This window comes from Rhinatrema bivittatum, chromosome 1 (genome assembly GCF_901001135.1).
Source record: "Rhinatrema bivittatum chromosome 1, aRhiBiv1.1, whole genome shotgun sequence".
Classification (NCBI taxonomy): domain Eukaryota; kingdom Metazoa; phylum Chordata; class Amphibia; order Gymnophiona; family Rhinatrematidae; genus Rhinatrema; species Rhinatrema bivittatum.
The window spans coordinates 128,176,527-128,196,128 of record NC_042615.1 but is presented as its reverse complement, the minus strand read 5'-3'; the positions used below and the strand labels follow the sequence as shown (position 1 = coordinate 128,196,128).

At 42.6% G+C, this 19,602-nt stretch overlaps 1 protein-coding gene across 2 annotated transcripts in view; it reads left to right on the top strand.

Moving 5' to 3' along the window:
* ZDHHC2 (zinc finger DHHC-type containing 2) overlaps positions 1-19,602 on the top strand; it is a 355,423-nt gene that overhangs the window by 58,732 nt on the left and 277,089 nt on the right. The window lies entirely within an intron of this gene.

Genomic DNA, 19,602 nt, shown 5'->3' with positions numbered 1-19,602 from the left:
CAGCTGTATTCTGATCTTATAGTCTAGTTAGCATTCACAGGATTTTCCAGCAGTGCATGAGCATTACCCATCTTGCAAATGAGTCTTTGATTAAAAATGTTTTTCTAATTTCCAAATTAATGTATCTTGTATTTGTGTTAGGATTTTACCCACTTGCTTTGAATTTATTTACTACCATTGAAAGTTGTCCATGCTAATTTTACATTCCTTTATATCCTTATAAATTGCTCTTAATCTTTTTAGCTTGTATAAATACAGTCTTAAATTTCTCTGCCCTTTTCTTATTAATTAAACTTGCTTAACTAGTATCATCCAACTGAAAATGCGCTGAATCTTTTCTTGGTCTATTATCTCTTTCACCTCCATATTGATAGTTTGGTATACTCATGATTCATTTCAGTAATCATAGCCCTCACAAGATGCCTTCATCCTTGTCTTGTCATTAGCATTTTAATTGTCTTCTTTCTAAGTCTCACACACTCAAGCTAAGTTTTTAGGATAAGAATTATCTTATATTTCTAACAGTAATTTTTTCTTAGTCACATTTTCTATTTGAGATTATTCTAAAGGCAGTTTTGTTTGCACCTTCTTCCTGCTTGATGATGTCTATGACACTTAAAAAGCTGAATTTTGTTGAAAAACTAGATCATCACAGTGATGCATGATTCAGTTCTATTAGTTGTCTCTTACTGTAGTTCTTTGGAAAAGTGTGAATAAACTATAAATATAACATAAATGTAAAAAAGACTATTAATCTCAGTCCATAAAAGTTAACTTGAATATGCGTGTGAGAGAGTATATAAAAAAACTCCCTCAGAACACCTTAAGGGACCGGTCACATCTATCTAGCCAGGTCTTCCTTAAGACCCAGTCCAGCAAGGGATTCTGGGCCCAAGAAGTATCCCTTCACCCTAGCATAAGAAAGCAGGGCCCAGAGGGTAGAGGGAAGCCCCAGGGAGAAGGCAGGAAGCCAGTTCATGCCAGAATTACATATATTTAATTGTTTGTTAATACAAGGGACTGCTGAGGTAAGCAGCCTTTCTGCTATTCTTCTGTTTTTGCCTGTAAATGCATTCTTTTGTTTGTTTGGAACCAGGTAGGGGTTGGCATCACTTTGTTTTCTTGGCTGTTTCCCATCCTGTGGCCACTCCTGACTGACGACATATGGTTTTAGAAGTGTGATCTCCTGGTCTAAAGTGGGAAGCACAGTCAGGAACCCACTGTACAAAAGAAGAAAAAAAAATAACATAACATAAGATATGCAATACTGGGTCAGACCAAGGTCCATCAAGCCCAGTATCCTGTTTCCAACAGTGGCCAATCCAAGTCACAATTACCTGGGTATGACCCAAACATTAAATAGATCCCAAGCTACTAATGCTGGCAACAAGTAGTGGCTATTCAAGCAGAATTTTTTTTTCCTGTAGCCTGGCTGCAGGAACAGCCTGGGATTCCAGTAAAGCAGGCCAAGGGGGCTAGCCCCACCTGAAGCAGGTAGGGAAGTAAATAGGTAGTAATGGCTGGATAGGCCAGAATTTATTTTGTTGTTGTTTTCTTGTCCTCTCTCCTTCCCCTAGTGAGCCACTCAGCTTCACTGATTGTGCAGTGAAAATTGGGGATAGAGCAGGTAATACAGCTCCTCATGACAGGGTGATAACACAGAAACATAGAAATGACGGCAGAAAAGGATCAACGGTCCATCTAGTCTGCCCAACAAGCTCATGGAAGTTTCTGCTGTGCCGTACAAGTCACCCCCATACTTATCAGTTTCCCAGACCATCAAGGTCAGGGCCCTTGTTGCTTGCTGTTTGAGTCTAATTCCTCTTTACCATCTGCCGTAGAAGCAGACAGCGATGTTAGATTTACATCAAGAGTTTCAGGCTTATTGGTTAAGGGTAGTAACAGCTGCATCAGCAAGTTACCCCTCTGTTGTTTTCCCAGACCGTTAAATTCAATATCCTTGTTGCTTGCAGTCTGAATCTAATTCCCCTTTTCCTCTTTTCCCCCTGCCATTGAAGCAGAGAGCAATGATGGTGTTGCATCAACAGTATGAAGGCTTATTGGTTAAGGGTATTAACCACCACAGTAGCAAATTACCACCATGCACTCATTTCTTTATTTCTATCCTCTAGCCTTTAGGGATTCACAGTGTTTATCCCTGCAGGCCACTGTACAAAATCAAATTGACCAGCAGCAGCCACTGCAAGAGCAAGTTCTACAACAAAACATGGTGCTAACCCAGGTAGCACAGGCCATGCAGACCGCTGTAATGTGGCTACCTCCCTTGTCAACACTATTACTTAAGATGGCCCTGGGAGAAGACCCCGATTGTTTCCTGGAGAACTTTGAATGGACAGCTTGTTTGGCAGGATGGCCAGAAGATTGATGGACTACCTTTCTGGGGAATCTCCTTATAGTGAGAAGTCAAGCTGCCTTTCAGACCCCCAACCCAGAGGAAAGGGCTACATATGCTGAAGCCAAAACAGCAATTCTACAGGAGGTGGGACTTACCTCAGAAACCTAATGATAGTGGTTTTGGCAAGGAGTTTTTCAACCAGAGGAAAACCAGCAAAACCTTTTCCACAGACTTAAGGATGCAGCCTGGAAGTGTCTTCACCCGGAAGGGAAGATTGGGATAGAGATAGCCAATGCGGTTCTGCTAGAACAATTCCTAGATGGCCTAGAGCTCCCTATCCAGCAGTGGGTGTGCAGACACCCAAACCTTGTGCTAGAGACAGCGTTGGAAGTGGCAGAGGCCTATTATCAATCTTAGCCAATGTCTGATTCACCACGGTCTCAGAAAAGACTGCAACAACCAATGGAGCTGGACAAGCCAGGTTTTTCACTACATCCAAAAAATCCCAATGGACTACCATGTTTCAGCTGTGAAGAAAGGGGCTATTTTGTACAAGACTGCCCCCACAGGGAAAATGAGCCAATGAATGTTAATGCCGTGGTCCCATACTTTTGTAATTTCATGAATGTCTACAGCCAGGGAGTCTCTACTTTTGTGATTGCTGTTGAGCTAGATGGCGTTCCAACTGAGGCATTAGGAGGTCTATAAGAACATAAGAACATAAGAAAATGCCATACTGGGTCAGACCAAGGGTCCATCAAGCCCAGCATCCTGTTTCCAACAGTGGCCAATCCAGGCCATAAGAACCTGGCAAGTACCCAAAAACTAAGTCTAATCCATGTTACCATTGCTAATGTCAGTGGCTATTCTCTAAGTGAACTTAATAGCAGGTAATGGACTTCTCCTCCAAGAACTTATCCAATCCTTTTTTAAACACAGCTATACTAACTGCACTAACCACATCCTCTGGTAACAAATTCCAGAGTTTAATTGTGCGTTGAGTAAAAAATAACTTTCTCCGATTAGTTTTAAATGTGCCCCATGCTAACTTCATGGAGTGCCCCCTAGTCTTTCTACTATCCGAAAGAGTAAATAACCAATTCACATCTACCCGTTCTAGACCTCTCATGATTTTAAACACCTCTATCATATCCCCCCTCAGTTGTCTCTTCTCCAAGCTGAAAAGTCCTAACCTCTTTAGTCTTTCCTCATAGGGAAGTTGTTCCATTCCCCTTATTATTTTGGTAGCCCTTCTCTGTACCTTCTCCATCGCAATTATATCTTTTTTGAGATGCGGCGACCAGAATTGTACACAGTATTCAAGGTGCGGTCTCACCATGGAGCGATACAGAGGCATTATGACATTTTCCGTTTTATTCAGCATTCCCTTTCTAATAATTTCCAACATTCTGTTTGCTTTTTTGACTGCCACAGCACACTGAACTGACGATTTCAATGTGTTATCCACTATGACACCTAGATCTCTTTCTTGGGTTGTAGCACCTAATATGGAACCCAACTTTGTGTAATTATAGCATGGGTTATTTTTCCCTATATGCATCACCTTGCACTTATCCACATTAAATTTCATCTGCCATTTGGATGCCCAATTTTCCAGTCTCACAAGGTCTTCCTGCAATTTATCACAATCTGCTTGTGATTTAACTACTCTGAACAATTTTGTGTCATCTGCAAATTTGATTATCTCACTCGTTGTATTTCTTTCCAGATCATTTATAAATATATTGAAAAGTAAGGGTCCCAATCAGATCCCTGAGGCACTCCACTGTCCACTCCCTTCCACTGAGAAAATTGTCCATTTAATCCTACTCTCTGTTTCCTGTCTTTTAGCCAGTTTGCAATCCACGAAAGGACATCGCCACCTATCCCATGACTTTTTACTTTTCCTAGAAGCCTCTCATGAGGAACTTTGTCAAACGCCTTCTGAAAATCCAAGTATACTATATCTACCGGTTCACCTTTATCCACATGTATATTAACTCCTTCAAAAAAGTGAAGCAGATTTGTGAGGCAAGACTTGCCCTGGGTAAAGCCATGCTGACTTTGTTCCATTAAACCAAGTCTTTCTATATGTTCTGTGATTTTGATGTTTAGAACACTTTCCGCTATTTTTCCTGGCACTGAAGTCAGGCTAACCGGTCTGTAGTTTCCTGGATCACCCCTGGAGCCCTTTTTAAATATTGGGGTTACATTTGCTATCCTCCAGTCTTCAGGTACAATGGATGATTTTAATGATAAGTTACAAATTTTTACTAATAAGTCTGAAATTTAATTTTTTAGTTCCTTCAGAACTCTGGGGTGTATACCATCTGGTCCGGGTGATTTACTACTCTTCAGTTTGTCAATCAGGCCTACCACATCTTCTAGGTTCACCGTGATTTGATTCAGTCCATCTGAATCTTTACCCATGAAAACCTTCTCCATTACGGGTACTTCCCCAACATCCTCTTCAGTAAACACTGAAGCAAAGAAATCATTTAATCTTTCCGCGATGGCCTTATCTTCTCTAAGTGCCCCTTTAACCCCTCGATCATCTAACGGTCCAACTGACTCCCTCACAGGCTTTCTGCTTCGGATATATTTTAAAAAGTTTTTACTGTGAGTTTTTGCCTCTACAGCCAACTTCTTTTCAAATTCTCTCTTAGCCTGTCTTATCAATGTTTTACATTTAACTTGCAAATGTTTATGCTTTAACCTATTTTCTTCTGTTGGATCCTTCTTCCAATTTTTGAATGAAGATCTTTTGGCTAAAATAGCTTCTTTCACCTCCCCTTTTAACCATGCTGGTAATCGTTTTGCCTTCTTTCCACCTTTCTTAATGTGTGGAATACATCTGGACTGTGCTTCTAGAATGGTATTTTTTAACAATGACCACGCCTCTTGGACATTTTTTACTTTTGTAGCTGCTCCTTTCAGTTTTTTTTTCTAACAATTTTTCTCATTTTATCAAATTTTCCCTTTTGAAAGTTTAGCACGAGAGCTGTGGATTTGCACACTGTTCCTCTTCCAGTCATTAAATCAAATTTGATCATATTATGATCATTATTGCCAAGCGGCCCCACCACCGTTACCTCTCTCACCAAGTCCTGTGCTCCACTGAGAATTAGATCTAAAATTGCTCCCTCTCTCGTCGGTTCCTGAACCAATTCCGCCATAAAGCTATCATTTATTCCATCCAGGAACGTTATCTCTCTAGCGTGACCCGATGATACATTTACCCAGTCAATATTGGGGTAATTGAAGTCTACACACAATATCAACAGTTATGTTCAAGACACAACGAACACAATTCTCACTAGAAAGACGTCATGCAACTGTAATTCTTCTTAGTTAATGTGCTATATACTGTTATTGTTTATAGGACCATCATAACACCTGCGGGCATACCAGCATATTTTAGCTTAAGGTTTTGCCACCTCAGGTCGTGTTTAATCATTGGTCCGAGTCCTTTATTATTTCTTTATATTCTATTTTTTGTTTTTGATATTTTTTGTAAAAATATGTACCGGGGTGATACCTTCCTTGGCTTGGCTCAAACTTTCAAAAGACGTGATTATTTAAAGTCCAGTCCGACGCGCATTTCGCATCGCTGCTTCAGGGACTGAAACAGAACACTTCTGTATTTTATCACTGACAGGTATATTTATCACTGCCCCGTTACTTCTTTGCTTTCAAACCTTGCCGCCGTTTCCTCTTACCGCTCCGGTAAGAGGAAACGGCATAGAGTCCAACAGGATGTTTATCCTGTTGGACTCTATGCCATCCCGGACATAAAACGCCACACCTCCTCCCGAGTGCTCCTCTCTGTCATTGCGATATAATTTGTACCCCGGTATAGCACTGTCCCATTTGTTATCCTCTTTCCACCATGTCTCTGAGATGCCAATTAAGTCTATGTCATCATTCACTGCTATACATTCTAATTCTCCCATCTTACTTCTTAGACTTCTGGCATTAGCATACAAACATTTCAAAGTTTGTTTTTTGTTTGTATTTTCATTCTGCTTTTTAATTGATAGGGATAAGTTTGAATTTTTTAGCTCAGGTGAGTTTTTAGTTACAGGCACTTGGACTGCTTTTCTAATTATTGGAACCTCACTGTCGGGATGCCCTAATTCTAATGCATCATTAGTATCCTTTAAAGATACCTCTCTCCGAACCATGCGCTCCTGAGCGACTGTCGGCTTTCCCCTTTGTTCTAGTTTAAAAGCTGCTCTATCTCCTTTTTAAAAGTTAGCGCCAGCAGTCTGGTTCCACCCTGGTTAAGGTGGAGCCCATCCTTTCAGAAGAGACTCCCCCTTCCCCAAAAGGTTCCCCAGTTCCTAACAAAACTGAATCCCTCTTCCTTGCACCATCGTCTCATCCACGCATTGAGACTCTGGAGCTCTGCCTGCCTCTGACCTACGCGTGGAACAGGGAGCATTTCAGAGAATGCTACCCTGGAGGTTCTGGATTTAAGCTTTCTACCTAAGAGCCTAAATTTGGCTTCCAGAACCTCCCTCCCACATTTTCCTATGTCGTTGGTGCCCACATGTACCACGACAGCCGGCTCCTCCCCAGCACTGTCTAAAATCCTATCTAGGTGACGCGTGAGGTCGCCACCTTCGCACCAGGTAGGCATGTTACCAGGTGATCCTCACGCCCACCAGCCACCCAGCTATCTACATTCCTAATAATCGAATCACCAACTATGACGGCTGACCTAACCCTTCCCTCCTGGGCAGTAGGCCTTAGGGAGATATCCTCAGTGCGAAAGGAGAATGCATCACCTGGAGAGCAGGTCCTTGCTACAGGATCCTTTCCTGCTGCACTTGGTTGGTGCTCTCCCATCATGAGACCTTCTTCCTCCAAGGCAGCACAAGGGCTGCCAGTCTGAAGTTGGGACTTGACTACTATGTCCCTGAAGGTCTCATCTATATACATCTCTGTCTGCCTCAGCTCCTCCAGGTCTGCCACTCTTGCCTCCAGAGATCGGACTCGTTCTCTGAGAGCCAGGAGCTCTTTGCATCGCATGCACATGTACAACTTCTCACCGGTGGGTAAAAAATCATACATGTGACACTCGATGCAAAAGACTGGGAAGCCCCCCTCTTGCTGCTGGACTGCTGCCTTCATCTCAATTTTGATCAGTTCCTAGTTAAGTTTTAGGTTGCTATGGGAGTAGGAATGTGTCTAACGTCCTTTAAATGTATTAGTGAATTCACTATGTGTCTGGTAGTGGCCTACCGGGGTCTGATTGAATTCTCAATAAAGTTTTTGTTGATGGTTTTTGTTTTTTTTTTTGTGAAAGTGGCACCTGCCTATAAATTAAGGGATGAGCTAGGGGTGGGTGGGTTGGGAAATACAAACAGTCTAACTTCAGTTAGTCAGCCTGAGTGACTCACTGCTCCCTTGATTAACAAATGTTGGTCCCTATTCAAACCCAATCACACTACCTCAACACCTTTCCAAGGTGAGTAACTGAGCTGAATTATTGAACTTTTTTACTTAGGTATACACTGCTCCTAGCTTATTTCTAGCTTCTGGCTACTTTTTGGGTTGTTGTTTGTTTTTTTTTGTGTGTGTGTTTTTTTGTTTTTTTTTTTTTCAATACAAGCACTCAGTTAGTATTAAATACAAACACTCAGTTCTTTAAAAGTCTGGAGAACACTCAGTTCTGCAGACTTTTAAAAATAAACACACTACCTACTGCTACCTTATTGACTGACTAAAAATACAAACAGTCTAACATGTTTATTCACAGCCTTTCTGACTATTAAAGGCACAAACTCACTAAATAATATTCCCAAATAGTTAACTTTGCCCCAATACTTTAAAAAAAGACAATGTCCCAAGTAAAAGCTTACTGATTCCTTTCAGCCACCAGCAAGGTGATCCTCTCCTCTCAGTGTTTAGACACAATCCAGATAGCCAGATAGGATTCCTAAATCCTGGACGTAATATCGATAAAAAATATGCCAACAGGAAAAATGCTATTACCGGGAAGGAGGGGTCAGAGGAAGGGCAGCGACCTACCCAGAATAGCATACCTAACCCCTTTGAGTGGGAAAATGGGTGTGATGTAATACATTTCAGATGTGCTGTATGGGAGGATGAGACTTTTAAGTCTGCATAGGAGCATATCCAGAGGGTGTCTAGGAAGCTAGTCCCTGGGCCAGAAGATAAGGATCCCACTTCCTTTTATTTTGTAATGAAAGGAGACCTACTTTACCAGGTAACTAAAAGAAATCTGGAAGGAGAAGTGATAGAACAACTCTTAGTTCCCAAAACCTATTGCCATCAGGTCCTGCCATTAGCACATAGCCACCTTTTAGGGGGCCACCTGGGCAAGGAAAGAAACAGATATAGAATATTAGTGCAGTTCTGTTGGCTTGGCATACACCGACAGGTACAGTTATTTTGCCAGTCCTGCCTGACATGCCAATTAACTAAGCCTGCCGGGGTGTGGCTGGCACCCGTTATACCAATGCCAATTATAGAGACCCCATTTGAAAGAGATCTGCCTGGGGAAATAAGTACATCTTAGTTATTCTGGACTATGCCATCCGATATCTGGAAACAGTACCTTTTAGGGAACATAAAAACTCAGACGGTGGAATCTGCATTAATGGAGGTTTTTCCAAGGAAATCTTAACTGATCAAGGAATCCTGTTCATTTCCAAGGTAATGAAACAGCTGTGCACCTTATACAAAGTAAAGATTTGTGTAACTCGGTGTATCATCCGTAGATGGCCGGCCTTGTTGAGCGGTTCAATTAAATGCTCAAACAAATAAGAAAGTTTGTGGTGGAAGACAGCAAGAACTGGGACTCATTACTACCCTATGTGCTGTTTGCAGTCCGCAAAGTACCCCAGAGCTCGATAGGGTTTTCACTCTTTGAGTTACTGAATGGGAGGAGACTGTGGAGAATCCTGGACATAGCTTGTGAGATTTGGGAAGGGAACCTGAACCTGGGGCAGAACCTAGTTGACTACATTATACAGATATAAGAATGACTGAAGAAGGCTGGAGAGGCTGACCGCTTATGCCTAGCAAAAGCTCAGACAACCCAAGCCCAAGAATATGATCACCCCTTGGTTCAAAAAGTATTCCAACCAGGGGACCGAGTCCTTGTCATTCTCCTGTCTTTGGCAAGCAGTGTTAGCCTGTTGGCAAGACCATTATGAAATCTTAAGAGAAAACTGAGCCTGTGGATTATAAAATAGCCTAGCTGGAAAAAAGGAAGAAAACTCAAATCTACCACGTAAATCTCCTGAAGAAATGGGAGGCACCTGTGTGTGGAGTGTGGTGCAAGTAGGAGAGCTTGAACCAGAGGTCAGACCTGAAGTGGACTGAACCTAGATTCCTTTCAGAGAGCAACAGTGGAGTGCCTCAGGGATCTTGGAAAGGCTAACAAGGTCAGGGCTGTTCGTTCAGCTTGGAGAAGAGAGAGCTGAGGGAGGATATGATAGAGGTCTTTAAAATCATGACAGGTCTAGAACAGGTAAATCTGAATATGTTATTTACTCTTTCGGATAATAGAAGGACTAGAGGGCACGCCATGAAGTTAGCAAGTAGCACATTTAAAACTAATTGGAAAAAATTATTTTTCAGTCAATGCACAAGAAAGCTCTGGAATTTGTTGCCAGAGGATATGGTTAGTGCAGTTAGTGTAGCTGGGTTTAAAAATGGTTTGGATAAGTTCATGGAGGAGAAGTCCATTAACTGCTATTAATCAAGTTGTCTTAGAGAATAACCACTGCTATTACTGGCATCAGTAGCATGGGATCTACTTAGTGTTTGGGTACTTGCCAGGTATTTATAGCCTGGATTGGTCACTGTTGGAAACACAATGCTGGGCTTGATGGACCCTTGGTCTGATCCAGTATTGCAATTTCTTATGTTCTTATGTTCTACTTTTCAATATATTCTGGAAAAGGATACAAATGAGGTGATCAGATTTGCAGATGACACAAAATTATTCAGAGTAGTTAAATTACATGTGGATTACGATAAATTGCATGAGGACCTTGCAAGACTGGAAGATTGGCAGATGAAATTTAATGTGGACAAGTTACATATAGAGAAAAATAACCCATGCTGTAGTTACATGATGTTAGGTTCCATATTAGAAACTGCCACCCAGGAAACACAGCTAGGCATCATAGTGGATAATAAATTGAAGTCATCTGCTTGGTGTTTTTCAGCAGTCAAAAAAGCAAACAGAATGTTGGGAATTATTAGGGAGGAAATGACGAATAAATCAGTCAGTGTCATAATGCTTCTGTATCACTCCATGGTGAGACTGCACCATGAGTACTATATGCAGTTCTGGTCACCACATCTTAAAAAAGATATAGTTGCACTAGAGAAGGTACAGAGAAGGGCAACCAAAAGGCTAAAGAGGTTAGGACTGTTCAGCTTGGAGAAGAGTTGGCTGAGGGGGATATGATAGTGGTCTATAAAATAATGAGAGGACTAGAACAGGTGAATATGAATCGGTTATTTACTCTTTCAGATAATACAAGGACTAGTGGGCATTCCATGAATTTAGCAAGTAGCACATTTAAAACAAATTGGAGAAAATTGTTTTTCACTCAACGCACAAGCTCTGGAATTTATTGCCAGAAGAAGTAGTTAGGGCAATTGGTATAGCTGGGTTTAAAAAATGTTTGGTTAGATCCTGAAGGAGAAGTCCATTATCTGCTATTAAACAAGTTGATGTAGGTAATAGCCATTGCTGTAACTGGCATTAATACCATGAGTACTGTTTAATGTTTGGTTACTTGCCAGGTGATTGTAACCTGGATTGGTCACTTTTGGAAACAGATGCTGGGCTTCATGGACTCTCAGTCTGACCCAGTATGGCAACTTCTTATGTTCTTAGCTCTCCACTGCACAGACTTAAATCAGGTAGTGGAGCAAAACAAAGTGATTTTTTCGAATCTACCAGGTTGAACCCACCTTTTGAAGCATGACATCATTATGCCTCTTGGAGTTCTCATTTGGCAACAACCCCATCGGATTCCCGAGGGCAGGTGCTGTGTCATTGAGACCGAAATGAAGGGGATGTTCTGACTCAGATATAGAGGAATGTAACTGTGACTGGTCCTTACTCGTAGTGCTGGAGCCAAAGTCAAAAGAGAGCATCAGGTTCTGTTTTGACTTTAAAAAGGCAATGAGGTCTCAAAACATGACATGTACCTGATGCCTTGAGTGGACAAGCTGATTGAGCATCTGGGGTCATCCCAATTCATTTCTATCCTGGACCTTACAAAAGAGTATCGCAGGTGCCTTTCACGCCAGCGGCGAAGGAGAAGATTGCATTCTCTACGTGAAGTGGACTCTTCTAATTCACCATCCTTCCTTTTGGTCTCCATGGTACCCCCGCAATGTTTCAGCACTTGGTTGATCGCCATGTGCGACCTCATCAAGGGTACGCAGCTGCCTACTTGATTGACATAGTGGTATACAGCCCAGATCAGAGGACACATCTATGCAAATTCCAGGCCATCCTAACAAGTCTGAGGCAGGCAAAACTAATATCCAATCCTAAAAAGTGCTTGCTGGGAGGACAAGAAGTCCACTATCTTGGATTTACTCTTGGGAAGGGGAAGGCCCACTAGCAGAGCAGGAAGATTTAGGCGATTACACAGGTGCCAGTCCCATAAACAAAAGTAAAAATGAGAACTTTTCTAGGCCTTAGAAGGTATTACAGGAGGTTTATACCCAATTACACAGAGAAAGCACAACCTCTCACAAGGCTTTTGTTAAAGAAAGCCCCAGAGAAGGTCCAATGGTCAGCTGAAGCAGAGAAGGCCTTTCATGTGCACAAGAGGTGTTATGCTCTGAACTGATTTTAAGTCCAGAGTTCGTGGAACCCTTCATGGTGCAAACCAATGCCAAGGGAGAGATATTACTCAGCAGTTGAAATGGAGGCTTTGGCAATCAAGTGGGCCTTAGAGACCTTTTGATACTACTGTTAGGATGACAGTTCATTCCCATGATGGATCATCAACTGCTTATATGGATAAATAGAAACAAGAAATCCAATGCAAGGATGATGAGGTGGTTCCTGGCACTGCAACCCTTCAACTATAAGATCCAGCATAGGGCAGGAAGCGAAAACACTAGTGCAGATTTCCTGTCTAGCGAGGTGTCCCTTAGTACAGGCAGGTACTCAGTCTAGTAAACCAGAGCTGAGCAGAGGGTATGTGAGGGAGTATATAAGAAAATACCTCAGAATACCTTAAGGAACTGATCACAGGTATCTGAACTGGTCATCCTTAAGACCCAACCCAGCAAAGGATTCTGGACCCAGGGAGGATCCCTTCACCCTAGCATAAGAAGGCAGGGCCTAAAAGGGTGGAGGAGATCCCAGGGAGAAGACAGGAAGCCAGTGTATGCCAGAATTACATATATTTGATTGTTTGTTAACATAAGGAAGGGACTGCTGAGGTGAGCAACTTTTATTCTGTACTTAAGAACATAAGAACATAAGAACATGCCATACTGGGTCAGACCAAGGGTCCATCAAGCCCAGCATCCTGTTTCCATCAGTGGCCAGTCCAGGCCATAAGAACCTGGCAAGTAACACAAAGGACTGATGAGGTGAGTGGACTCTATGCTGTACTCTTGTTTTTGCCTGTAAATAAAGCCTTTTGTTTGTTTGGAGCCAGCTAGATTTTGCCTCACTTGATACTCCTGGCTGATTCCCAATCCGTGGCCACTCCTGAACAACCACAATGCGTTACATGCAGTATGTGTGCTACTTTTGAAGTTACCTTTCATCGACTGAGATTAACAGTCTTTTTTTCACATTTTTGAGATCAAAACAGTTTGAGTTGCCAGCTAACAGTGTTCTGCTAGCTACATATTTTAATATTCGTATTTTGATATATAGGAGGTAGATTTCAAACTGGCCACATTGTATGCAAAATCCATGGGTTCTTTTTACTCAAAGAATTTGCATTAGTTTTCAAAGTGAAAGTATGGCATTTTTTCTCTTAGAAAATTGCTTAAGAAAGAAGAACCTGCACACAATTGCACCTCCTTTTTTGTGCGGGTACTTTTTTTTTTTCCTAAAATTGTGCATGCTTTTGAAAATACATGAGTATGCATGTTTAAATCAGTGTTTCCCAACCCTGTTCTGTTAGCACACCTAGCCAGTCAGATTTTCAGGATTGCCACAATGAATATGCATGACATAGATTTGAAAACACGAGTCTTCGATATATGCAATTCTATCTCATGCATATTCATTGTGGCAATCCTGAAAATTTGACTGGAAAGATGTGCCTGCAGGACAGGATTGGAATTAAAACCTCTGTTTACCAGCATTAACCATGTCCTTGGGAACACCTCCCCCAAATGAGGTGAAAATACACGGGTAGTAAAATTATACGCATACCTTTAACTGCATTCAGAGTAGGCAATTTTCAGAAAGCTGTCTTCCATGTATAAATCATTTTTTTCCCAGCGATAGCAGGCTGAATTAGCCATGCTGTCTGGGAGCGTCGCGACTGGATCAGTAGGCGGAGTTTCTCCTAGAGTACAGAGTTTTGAACTCTGTGCGGCTGCGCGGTGAGGTTCCCGCGCAATTGCCTGATTTACCTCAGTCTCTTTTTTTCCGCGAGCAGGACTGCACTTGGGGTTTTTTCTCCTTCCTTGTCTCTTCAGATTTTTCTTTAATTTTTCGATTTTTCGATTTTTCTCTTGGCAGCGATGGCTCCGAAGCCAACGGGATTTAAATACTGCCAATGTGGCAAAATTATGTCCATCACTGATGGACATAATTATTGTTACATTTGCTTGGGCCCGGAGCACGACACAGCCTCATGCAGAGACTGTGGTTGGATGTCGCCCTGGGCCCAAAGACAGCACGCCGAGAAAATCGCGTGCCTCCGGTTGCCCCATTCTTTGCCGGGCCTGGCGAAGAAACTAAAGAAAACGCCGGCTAGAAGATCGACATCGCTGGAAGGCGATTCGGCCAGGTCGGCACCACCACCAGGGCCGGGAAAGGATGTCGAGGCCTTGACTCCTTTGGCAGGAAAGTCTAATGTACAGTTCGGGTCACAGGGCTCTGTACCCGCTCATTCTCGCTCCTCGACGCCGAAGCACTCGGAGCATGGGAGACACAGACGGAGCAGCCATAGGGCGCACTGCGCATCTCACGGTGCATCAGCGCATGGCGCATCGGCGCATCAACACCACAGCGAACTCACGACGCATCGGCACAGGGTGCTTTAACACACGACACATCGACGCAGGGTGCATCGGACGGTGCTTCTGGAAGAGCTGCTTCACTATCTGGGTCACCTCAACATGATATTTGAAAAAGGAAGCATGCTAGACATCACCACCATGGTAATGCAAAGCGTACAAAACATCATGACTCACCTACGGCTCCACCATTGACCTCTCCCCAAGATCCACCTCAACGTGAACACCATTCCAAACAAAAGGCTAAGAGAAAACATCTCCAAATGCCAGAATCTCCACAAACTGACTATGATATAGAAGTAGTCCACCTTTCTACTAATGATTCGTCAGAAGGGGAGAGTTCTCATTCGGATTGGTCTTCTTCTCAAAGATCTCATTCAATCCACCATCCGGAACCACGCCATCCTTTTCAGGACTTATCTCTGGGAGCACTGCCCCCACCTGCAGAACCACTTCCTATGCCTTCACAACATACACTAGCATCAAAGGCGATGTCACAAATTTCTCTTGCTTTGAATTCATTCTTCCATGATCTGGAAGCGGTTCATCCCCGGATTCCAGGTCCATCTTTTCCAACCTCTCCTCGACGCCTTCCAACGGTCCTGTCACCAAAGCAAAGAGAAAAATTACTTCCAGTTCCAGATCAACCAGATTCACCACATTCACCATGGTCTTCATCGTCCCCTTCCTCATCTACAGGATTTCTGTCAGATCCCCCTGAGGGCCTTCCTGAACCGTATTCTCCTCCTGAGGATTTATCCTACGCTAAATTCATAGAAAAAGTAGGATCTCTCCTAAAAATTGAACAGGAAAGGTTCCCGACCCTCGGGCGAAGGTTCTAGGAATCCTAAAGATATTTGAAATGCTGCCAGAACCAATAGCTTTACCACCACATGCTGTGCTAGATGTGGTTCTACATAAAATGTGGGAAAAACCTTTTACTACCTCAGCGGCCTCAAGGAAGACGGACTTAAAATACAGAATGCAAAATTCCATGGTCTATGAGTCCACGCAATTACCCCATAACTCGGTAATAGTGGAATCTGCACTATTACGTGCCAAAAGATCAAAACTTCATGCAAACTCACCACCAGGAAAAGATCATAAATCCCTGGATGATTTTGGCTGTAAAGTATATCATTCCTCCATGCTGGCCACAAAGATACAACACCATCAATTTTACGTAATACAATATCTCTTTGAATGTCTACAGAGATTACGTCCAGTATGTGTGGCTTCTTGTAATTCCTTACCGCAACCATTCACAGACATGGAGGAGGGTCTCCGACACTTACTCCGTTTGGTTTTACGAGTCATTTGAATCATCGGCTCGATCCTCAGCGAGAGCAATAGCAGCACGTTGCATGGCATGGTTAAGAGCTAGTTCCATAAGGGACGATGTCCATGACAAGTTGGTGGATATTCCTTCTCTGGGAGACAATCTGTTTGTTAACAGATTTGTTGAGACAGTTACCCTTCTAAAGGAGCAGAATACGGCAGTTCAATCTCTGACTTCATCAGACCCTCATCTTTCTTCTAAAAGATTTTATCCTTCATACAGAAGAAGACCTTATGCAAGGGCACCTTTCAGGCCGTATAATACTTACAGATCTCAGTATTATCCCAATCAGTGTTACCAACCACAATCTCAACCTTCACGTGGACCTCCTCACCAACCACGTCTTCCAAAACCAACTCTAGCAGCACCACCAAAACAAACGCAATCTTTTTGAGTTACCCAGAGCTACCTCCACCGCACTACATAGAAGGCTGCCTTCAGCACTTTTATGCCAGCTGGGAGGCGATTGCGACAGATTGCTGGGTGCTAAATATCGCTAACTCTTCCCACACTTCCTCAAATTTCCCCTCTCAGAACACATCAAAACATTCAACAGACCTACAAGACCAGTTAGTCACTCTACAGTTGCAGAACTCAATTCGAGTAATCCCAACTTCATTAAAAAACCAAGGCTTTTACTCCCCATATTTTCTCATTCCAAAAAAATCAGGAGGTCTTCGACCAATCTTAGATTTGCGAAACCTCAACAAACACATTCAAAAACAAAAATTCAAGATGACATCTCTCAAGAGCATTCTACCCCTTCTGCAACCCAACGACTGGCTATGCATAGACCTGAAGGATGCTCATTCCCATATACCCATGCACCCTTCCTCCTGACATTACCTTTGTTTCCAAGTTCAGAACAATCATTACCAATTCAAAGTCCTACCCTTTGGCCTTTTCTCAGCCCCAAGGGTGTTCACAAAATGCTTAGCGGTGGTGGTGGCTCATCTCCGACAGCTCTCGATACAGATATTTCCCTATCTGAACACCCTCTGATGTACCATAGCTTCAGAGTTAGCTTCAGAGCCGACTACATTAAAAACTCATACATTCCAAACAATCAATTGTCTTCAGAAGCTGGGATTCATAATCAATTACGAAAAATCCCATCTACAACCAACTCATTGGGGTGCTCATCAACACGGTACATCAGAGGGCGTACCTACCACAGGACAGGATACAAATGCTGTCTTCTCTGGCTCGGCGTCTATTCAATCAATCGCATGCATCGGCACGACAAATTCTTCAACTTCTGGGTCATATGGCAGCAGCCATCCATGTAGACCCATATACAAGACTCCACATGCGTTGTCTACAATGGGGACGCAAGAACCAATGGTCACAGTTCTGGCAACCACTATCAACCAGAGTACGTCTCACCAGACAAATGCGTACAGACATTCAATGGTGGATGAAGACCAACCACCTGAACTTGGGAACACCGTTTCAGCGGCCTCCTCATCAAGTCACTCTCACCACGGATGCCTCCCAGAATTGCTGGGGAGCCCATCTAAACAACTTAAAGATTCAGGGACGTTGGTCTCTTTGGGAGTCCAACTTTCAAATCAATCTCCTCGAACTTCGAGCCATTTGGAAGGCACTTCAAACCTTCTCGGCCCAACTTCAGGGACAACATATCATGGTGTACACAGACAATCAGGTAGCCATGTTTTATGTAAACAAAGAAGGAGGGTCAGATTTCTGGTTTCTCTGTCGAGAAACGCTTCGCATACTGACGTGGGCAATATCCAACCAAGTCTCGATACAAGCCACTTACCTTTCCTGTCTAGACAATGTAACAGCGGACCGCCTCAGCAGAATTTTCCATCCACACAAATGGACCTTGAACCGGGATGAAGAGTCCAACATATTCCATCAGTAGGGTTTTCCAACTATGGATCTGTTTGCTCCATCTACCCATGCAAACTTCGTTATGCTCCAGATGTTTTCCTCATTCCATGGACGGAGGGCCTACTTTATGCTTACCCTCCCATTCCACTCATATCAAAAATGATACAAAAATGCATAAGAGGTGCAGCGAACATGATACTCATAGTTCCATCCTGGAAAAGGCAACCATGGTATGCGTATCTCAAATGACTATCCATTCGCCCACAATTCTACTGGAAAACCATCCCCAACTTCTAACTCAGGAGGGGGGATCCCTTCTTCATCCAATGCATCAATCCCTCCATCTGACAGCATGGAGATTGAAAGGCACGTACTAAATTACCTGGGACTGTCATCTCAACTTGAGGACATTCTCACTGAATCCAGGAAACCATCCACCAGGCATAACTATGCCGGGAAATGGCATCGGTACTCAGAATGGTGCAGACCAAAGAATCTAGACCCTTTCTCTACAACGATAACCCATCTTCTGGAATACCTCCATACTCTTTTCACAGTGGGTCTCGCATACACCTCCGTTCGAGTACACGTTAGTGCAATTGCAGCTTTTCACTGTACTCACAACAGACTACCCATTTCCAACCACCCTTTAATCTCCAGATTCCTGCGTGACATTCTACATCTGAGACCACTGGTCTCAAAGCCGCCGGTACCATGGAATCTCAATATCGAACTGAAACAATTAATGTTACCTCCTTTTGAACCTCTAGACTCCTGTCATGTCAAATACCTTACTTGGAAAACGGTTTTCTTGGTGGTGGTAACATCAGCATGGAGAGTAAGTGAACTACAAGCCTTGCTTCACTACCCCCCGTACTTAGAATTCTTTCATTTATTTATTTATTTATTTATTTATTTATTTAAAATTCTTATATACCGCACAATGGGTAGGGGTCTATCTGTCTAGGCAGTTTACATATTTGCACATACACAAGTAGTAATATATATTAACAAACAGTTCATAAATTCATATACAGACATGTTAAAATTCATAAAATAGACAATTAAATTAACAATCATAGTGTAATGTAACAAACTTAATATAAATTGTATGCATGGGTGAAAAGATGTGTTTTTAGCAATTTCTTAAATTCTGTACGGTTGGCTGTCAGACGGATATGTTCTGGGAGTGTGTTCCACAGTATTGGACCGGCGACAGAGAATGCTCGTTTACGGGTTAATGCTAAACTTATGGATTTTACTGTAGGTACTTCAAGAATGCATTTGTCAAGGGAGCGGAGTTGTCTAGTAGGTCTGTAAATTCTTAATAATGAGCATAGCCAGATGGAATTGGTGTTGTAAAGTAGGTTATGTATTGTAGACAGAATTTTATACGTTATACGATATGAAATTAGGAGCCAGTGCAGATGTTGTAGAATAGGAGTAATATGATCTGTCCGGGGTGTGTTATATAACATTCGAGCGGCTGCGTTTTGTATCAACTGTAAAGGTCGTATCGTAGATTGCGGTAAACCAAGATAAAGAAAGTTACAGTAGTCTAGTGAAGATAGAATTAGTGCCTGGGTAATCATAACAAGGTCACCCTTCGACCTCATCCTACCTTCCTCCCTAAGGTGATATCTGCGTTTCATATCAACCAGCCCATTACTCTTCCAATTTTCAAGCCAAAACCTCATCAGAACGACAGAGATAAGCTTCTCCACACCTTGGACTGTAAAAGGGCATTGGCTTATTACAAACAGAGAACTAATTTGGAATCCAGGCCATCTCAGCTGTTCCTCTCCTTTAACGCAAACTCTCCTAACCA